The 7,675-nt window shown below is 36.1% G+C and overlaps 1 long non-coding RNA gene across 1 annotated transcript; it reads right to left on the reverse strand.

Moving 5' to 3' along the window:
* Positions 1-259: 259 nt before the first annotated feature.
* On the reverse strand, positions 260-7,024 carry LOC128987772 (uncharacterized). The gene is made up of 4 exons (XR_008490280.1): positions 6,502-7,024; positions 5,410-5,469; positions 4,537-4,695; positions 260-392 (listed from the first exon to the last, which is right to left on the reverse strand). It is a non-coding gene; the product is annotated as an uncharacterized LOC128987772 (long non-coding RNA).
* Between the last annotated feature and the right edge of the window lie 651 nt (positions 7,025-7,675).

Here is a 7,675-nt window from a genome sequence, read left to right on the forward strand (position 1 = left end):
AAATATTTAATCAGATTTATTGTTAATAATAAAATCAACGGTTTATTTGATGTTAGACATGCCTAACTGAAATAATTTTGAAGGCGGTTTTTTTCAATAATTGAGGTTTGCTAGGCAAATATTATTCTTTTACGAACTGAGGAATGGGCATTGTGGAATGCATTCTTTTCATTAACTCTTGCAATTTCACTTTTTACAAACACTAGTTACATGTGATGAATGATTCTATGTGATGCTACTCGTGGGTGGGTGAGGAGTCCTGATGTGAGAACGTTTGTGTCGAGGTCTGTACCTGTAGTCCGGATGCTGTTCCATGTGAACTCTCATCAATCTTTTCTGTTCCTCATAAAACGGTTGCTTCTCATAGTCAGACATCTCTTTCCATCTAGCACCTGGGGGTATAACATATGTTATTCAGTACACAGGTACACTTATAACAGTTGGCAAGGTGCTGGCTTAGCATAGTAGTGGGGAGCAACAGTGATGTAAACACTTCTCAGGACCAGACTAAAATAAATTAACTAAGTAGAAATATTAGAAGAAAAAATTAAGATTAACTAATTGTAAACAGATTTTCAAATATTCAAAATTTGTGAAAATTAAATAGAATGCTCAATCCATGGATATGTAGGAGAACAACTTGGAATACAATGAGTACTACAAGGATAACTCCAAGTATCTGAAATAATTCGTACCGTACCACATTCAGATGATAGAAAATTTGAATAGTTGGAGTTTTACTGAAATTCGAGGTTTATACAAATTAGGTATAGTTAAGCCAATATATTAGTATCGCCATGGCAGGTTACATGTACAAAGATTTTGCTAAGAAAATACACGCATTCACCACAATCGCACACAACCAGTGGCGTAAGTACATTGAGCGGTAGTTGGTGAATAGTTGTGAAATAGTTGTTGTTGTGAATAGTGAATAGTTGTGAATAGTTGGTGAATAGTCAAATAGTTGGTGAATGGATTGTTGGAGTTTTACTGTACCGTACTATAATTTTCACAAAATCTTTATATTAATAGGCAAGCATGTTTCTTTAAAACATTTTTTCTCAGTTTGTGTGCATCTTAGGGGAAATCTACGCCTACTGTTGGAAAGCTATTAGGTGTGCAGAATCCCTTTATAAATTAAAATAGGCTCAAATATAAGCCCAAAAATGAATTAAAAATTTAAAAAAATTAACACAGACCATATGGGTTGCCAAGCTGGTGACGAAATAACAACGAAATATAAACAAAAAGTCAAAACAAATAGAAGAAATTTCAATCACCCTCATGTTTTATTTACAACGTGGGGTGAAAATAGAGAAGTCTGTACATTCAATACTTTTGGTCGAGTTTTCGACCACTGGCCGACCTCTAGTCTTCATAAAATGGTTCATCATAGTTTCTAACCAAGGCGAAGTTAACTTTACTAGTCTTAATTGGCGTAATCACATCATCAAACTTCTTCCTAAGCTCGGCAAATGATTTATATACCGTTCTGTCACTGACTGAGGTAGTTCTTCTAAAACATCGACACAGGCGGTTGTGCTTTATGTTTTGTTGCTGCTGAGTATATTTAATACATTTTAAGACAGTTGCAATCCAGACAATGGTAACATTGTTTCTAGGATAAATTTTATGAAGTGAAGGAACTTGAAAACTATCATGAATTATGTTCGCACCAAAACGGCAAGTGTTGTGCCCACCCCTGGGCTTCGGGGGTGCAAGTGGCACAGGTCAGTAAGCCACCAACCTTCGGTCATGTCCATTGTCATTTTCATTTATTTAAATTTAATTATTTGTCACATATTACAATCAAGTATAAATTACAAGTTTCAAGTTACATATTCTCATTTATTCATTACAATTAATACTGTAGCATTATCATCATTTTTCAATAAACAGTGTTTTACTTCAGGAGCAGTTTTATATTTCAGCTCCATCAACCAAGTTCATTACATGACATTTACATAAGTCATTACATTCAGTGCGTCTGCGTACATCGCAGTGCGTACAGTTTTTGGTCCTTCGAGCCGGATTACTCGTTAAGTGGAATACAGTTCATCTATAGCAAAGATTTAGTGACAATTTTTGAGCTGAAATTGGACACCTCGACGAGGAGAAAGCTGCCAGTTTACTGCCTGTCAATCAACCCCCTCAAGGACAACCCCTTCGCCCTGCATCAACCCTGGACGGAGCCGAGCCATAGCGACTGCAGCCGACACTACTCGAGCAAAATCGTCATTCACCAACTCCTGCCGTCTCGAGCGCAGCCGACAGGACGCGACACAACAGCTGACAAGGGTAAGTGACCGAGGTGTCAAAACATAACCTCCCTCTCAAAGTCTACATCCATGGATGGTATTGTCAACTCCTACTATTTATGTACTTCCAAAACAACATTTTTCTTAACCTAACCTTTAAGCCTCTCACGCATTCAACCATATTCAGTATTTACTATATTCAGAACATGGAAACAGAACTTAAAGTTTTAACCAACAATAGCGGTCAGATAAAGGAAAAATTAACACGGTTCATCACATTCTTTCAAAACCCAGTAAACAAACAAAACCTAACAGAAATTGAATTAAGATATGATAAATTAAACAACATCCTTAGTGAATTTGAAACAGTACAAGAACAAATAGAAATCATAGATGACACGTCAGATCATTCAGCGGAAAGAGATGAGTTTGAAATTCAGTATTTTGACGTAATATCTAAGGTAAAACAACACCTACAACAGAACAATAGTAACACAACTCCGCAACAGTCAATTTCACCATCTATCAACAATCAAATTCCAGTCAAGCTCCCAACAATAAACCTCCCGACATTTTCGGGAAAGTATGAAGAATGGACGTCCTTCTATGACACTTTTTCTTCGTTAATTGTCAACAATGACGCCCTAACCGATGTACAACGCCTGCAATACCTCAAGGCTTCCTTGACAGGTGATGCAAAACATTAGACAATTTGGATTTGACTGCACATAATTATGGAACAGCATTATCGCTACTGAAGCATCAGTACCAAAACGAAAGAATCATCGTACAAAATCATGTAAAATCAATTTTAAACCTTCCACAAATTCACAAGCACGAACCTCAAAAACTTAAGCAACTTATCAATAGTCTCCACACACATCTTTGGGCACTGAAATGTCTAAATTAACCAACGAGCACTTGTAAATATGCTCATACACATAATCATTCCCAAACTCCACCCTTTATTACAACGCGAATGGGAGCTATCAACTGAGCCCAGAGAGCAGACTTTCTAGAGAAGAGCTGTCAAATCCTTGAGAACATTTCTTCCAACAAACACAAATTACACAGAAACATTCAAATCACTCCAACTGGTAAAACCAATCTTTCAAACCCAAGTCTCACGAATTTCAGACGCAAACTTGCAAACTTTGCAACAGTAATCTTGCAATTTACCGTTGTAATAAACTGCTAAACTCTACACATGATGACAAACTTAAACTACTTTCAAATTCAAGACTATGTCACAACTGTCCAAGCCAGGGACATAAGATCGAACAATGCAGATCTTCAGGGTGTAAGAAGTGTGATTATAAGCATAATACTTTGCTGCATGTATATGAGCCACAATCTAGCATGGCATGGCCTACTGTAGAACTTAAGACACATTTCACTAATTCTCTAGGCACCAGTACAACACCATCCTCAAATAACTCAGAGATGTCGCTGTCAACAGCCTTAAAACAAAATCATCAGCCCTCATGGCACCCAGTTGACATGGTGCTTCGGGCCAAGCAAGCTTCGGGGATGCAAGTGGCACAGGTCAGTAAGTAACGTTCGGTTGTGTTGATTGTCATTTTCATGTATTTCAAATAAATTATTTGTCACATATAACAATCAAGTTAAAAGTTACATATTCTCATTTATTCATTATCATTTATACAGTAGCATTATCATAATTTTTCAATAAACAGTGTTTTACTCCATGCGCAGTCTTATATTTCAGCTCCATCAACCAAGTTCATTACACAACATTTATTACATAAGTCATTACATTCAGTACGTCTGCATACATCGCGGTGCGTACAAATTATGTTTAAGTTCAAGATCATTAAATTACAGTGAAAATATGTTACGAGAGATGGAATAGTAAACAGCCTAATTCATACTGGGCAAATGTTTGACAAACAAGTTTCTTGTCATAGTTTTATAGCAAACTAATAGGCTACATAGTTTGGCCAAAAGTGGTCCAGTTTGAGCCTAGTGTCATTGATAATGAACTTGTGATATTATCATCTTCGGCTAGCTTGTTTAGCTACATTGGGCATTTGTAGTAACTAACGGACCTCTACCTCTAAGATAGTGGCTGTTACAAATGATTTCTATATACAACTGTTGTAAGCTACAGGGGGAGAAAAACAAAATTAAGGTAGTGGGCCACTAGTTTCAATAACGCTGCTGATTCTGTTCGATTGTTTCTGTTTGCTGTTTATAAATATATATATATTTTTCTGTTCAATAAAACTGTGAATAAGTGTGGTCAAACTTAACTCACCAAGAATTTTGGATATGACAGAGTTGTGCATGTTGGGGTTAGCCTTAAGAATCTTCTGTCTCTCGCCCTTGGCCCAGACTATGAATGCATTCATGGGTCTCTTGATATGTGGCTTCTTCTCCTCTGTGGCTGGTGAAGGCTTTTTCACCAGTGCAAGGGCTGCTGGTCAAAATTATATTTATTAATAAATATAAATGTCACCAACTAATTCAAGCCTGTGATTGGATATTTGTAATTTGTTATTTTGTAATTGCAAAATACCACTGGAATTAAAATATAAATGTGTGTGATGAAAAAATAAGATTTAAAGCTAACAGGATTGTTTGAATTTTTTAAAAGCTCTGGGCAAGTATTACTTTCAGCCAAAAATTACTGGGTTTATTTAAAGACTGTTTTTGTTATTATTAAATGTATAGCTCGTGACAGTAAGCTGGCACTTGACTGATTGCTACTAGCATCTATTCCAAAAACATTATTTGCCATCGTGCGGGATGCGTCTACTGTCCTTGTGATCCACATGAAGGCACTCAAGTACATGAAACATGGGGAGTCAACCCCATGAGTCAGCGGATGTGTCTGTAGTCTGGTCTTTTCCATTCCTCCACCCTCCCTACCCTACCTACACTACCCACGCTGGGCCCAAAGCCAGCTTACATGTCACAAGCTATAATAAGATTATTAATTCTCTAAAATATTAATAATTTTAAATAAATGTCCAAGATCTGGATCAAACTTATTATACAAGTTTAGTTGGCCTACACATATTAAGCTAAATTGAAAGTTACAAATTCAAAAAATGATCTGTCTAATAGAGTACAGTACCTACTGAAATGGATATTTGACTTAGTAATATCAATGTTTATGGCCACTTACCATCTTGTTGTACAGGCTCTTTTGATCCTTCTAGCCAATGAGGATTGACCACAGCTTTATCTGAAACACAATATCTGAGCTAAAACATCAGAATGGTAGCTTAAAGAGGAAACCCCTGTGTGCCACAGCTGTTTAATTGGCTTTTCGTACCGGTGGATGTTAACAGTTTGAAAACTTCTCATGAATCTACAACAGGCAATGCCTACAGTGCCTACAGTGACTGACAATTAATTGAGGATAAGCTAATTCAAATCTTAGACCCTATTATAATCAGTGCCGACCCATAGACGACGAGCCGACGATTAGTCTTGTTGCCGAAAACAATGTAAGAGAAAATCACTGATCTTGCCAAATGTGAATCGCAATAATAATCAATTTAGATGGGAACCCGCAGTTGATGATAACATAAATATATGATGATGGTTAAAATATTAAGTGAAGGTGTATTTTAACCTAACCGAAGGATTAGAGTAGAATAGAGTGAGATGATCTGTGATTAAGTTTCAATGGAATGGGGTTGACCCTTACTGAAATGCATTGCCAGTGGATGGATCTTTATGCAGAAATGCTTAGGGGTTGAAAATGCAAGGGAGTTTTTAGGTGATACATATTTGCTCAACAATGCCAGCAGCAAGTGTACATTAGTTCCATTGAGGCAGAAATTAAAATTGATGAAACTTTGCTTGCTGATCGGCATGGTTAATACGCACAGTTTGAAGTTGTCGATAGTTTCACAGGGGCCTTCTGGGTCAATTCTAAAATCTCTTGTATTGTCACATGTTCCGCATGTAAAATTCTTCCCCCCACTTTAGTCATTCCCTCAAATGAAACTGGTGAATTAGAGCCGGCTGGCTTACAATCTGCAAATGTTCACGACTGCTTCCTCCGCACCTTGCAGACATCTACATCCTAACATTTGATTTTATATTCACGTCTCACATCTGTCAACATGCAACAGAAAGAGTTGTTCAGGATGGTGTTCAGTTGTAACTGGTTGGATCAAATATTATTAATTAAGTTAGAGGAGGGGGGTTCAGAAATTTCTTAAGGAAGGAAGTAAAAACCTATTTTTAATAAATAAGAGAATATTACCTTTTGAGGGGGTTTTCAGTTTATGTTGCACAGTCCAGTTTGGAGGTTGAAATTCTCGCACTACAATTAAAAAAGGTTTAATTAGATACACTCACCAGCATCAATTACAATAGGCCTACCGTTAAAATATACTTTAACCAAAAGCAGATAGTATATAAGCCTTAATATATATGCGATGAAGGAAATCTATCCCGTAACCATTGGTTATTATTAGTGAGCTTTATAGATAAAGTTTCTTTTTATAAGTAATTGTATAGTATGATAACTGTCTTACCTGTGTGATGAAGAAACCAGTGTGAACAGTTTAAAAAAATGTTAACTGAAAATGAAATTGGACTTGTAAATAAAACAACACACTTTCTTTAAACCTTTTTATGTAAAATAAGTAACATAGAACAACAACAAGAACATACTTTGCAACAAGAACATCTTGTGCAAAGTAAACGAGAAAGGTTGAGTTGACTGGTGAAGAATATACTTTACATTTTAATTATTTTTCTACCTTATAATAGTTACCGAGATAGTTGACGTGACATTTAAGATGCTACAGCTGACAATAAGGCATCCTATCAGTTTGAGATGGAAAAAGTCTGCATTTGCGACATAAATCAGCAATTTACATCGGTTTGATCTGTCAATGGCTCACTTCAACTACGTAATTTTGATTAAAAACTAGGGATAACTTTAACTTAGGTCTACAGTTAAGCTAAGTTTAACGAGTATTAATAGAACTACACATCCCATCCCTATGTTAAAGTAATAACATAATAAAGCTTAATTAAATATGTTTAAAAAGCTAATGACAACAAGTTTCTTCTAGTAGCTACTACAAATTCAAGGTTTTACAAAACTCCAATTAAAAGTTCTTGAAAATAAGTTGGTAATGTATCTTGGGCAAATTTCTAACAAGGTACCTATAAAAAGTGAAACAAGTGTTTAATGAGTGTGAGTGACAAGTCTTTTGTAGTTTGGCCTCACAATTACAAACTGGTTCTTTGGTCTACAACCAGTATTGAAAGGTCCAATGAGCCAAGAGGTAAATTTAATAAAAGCGACATTTTATTCAATAAGCCAGCAAGAACAGTTTTAGAAGTCCGAATCTAATCAGTATTTTAGCAACTGGACAGCGCTAGGTCTAAGGATTATATAGATATAGACCTTGTGATCACAATTC

This window comes from Macrosteles quadrilineatus, unplaced genomic scaffold (assembly GCF_028750875.1).
Source record: "Macrosteles quadrilineatus isolate MER2022 unplaced genomic scaffold, UCM_ALF_1.0 Scaffold_2__2_contigs__length_208266976, whole genome shotgun sequence".
NCBI lineage: Eukaryota > Metazoa > Arthropoda > Insecta > Hemiptera > Cicadellidae > Macrosteles > Macrosteles quadrilineatus.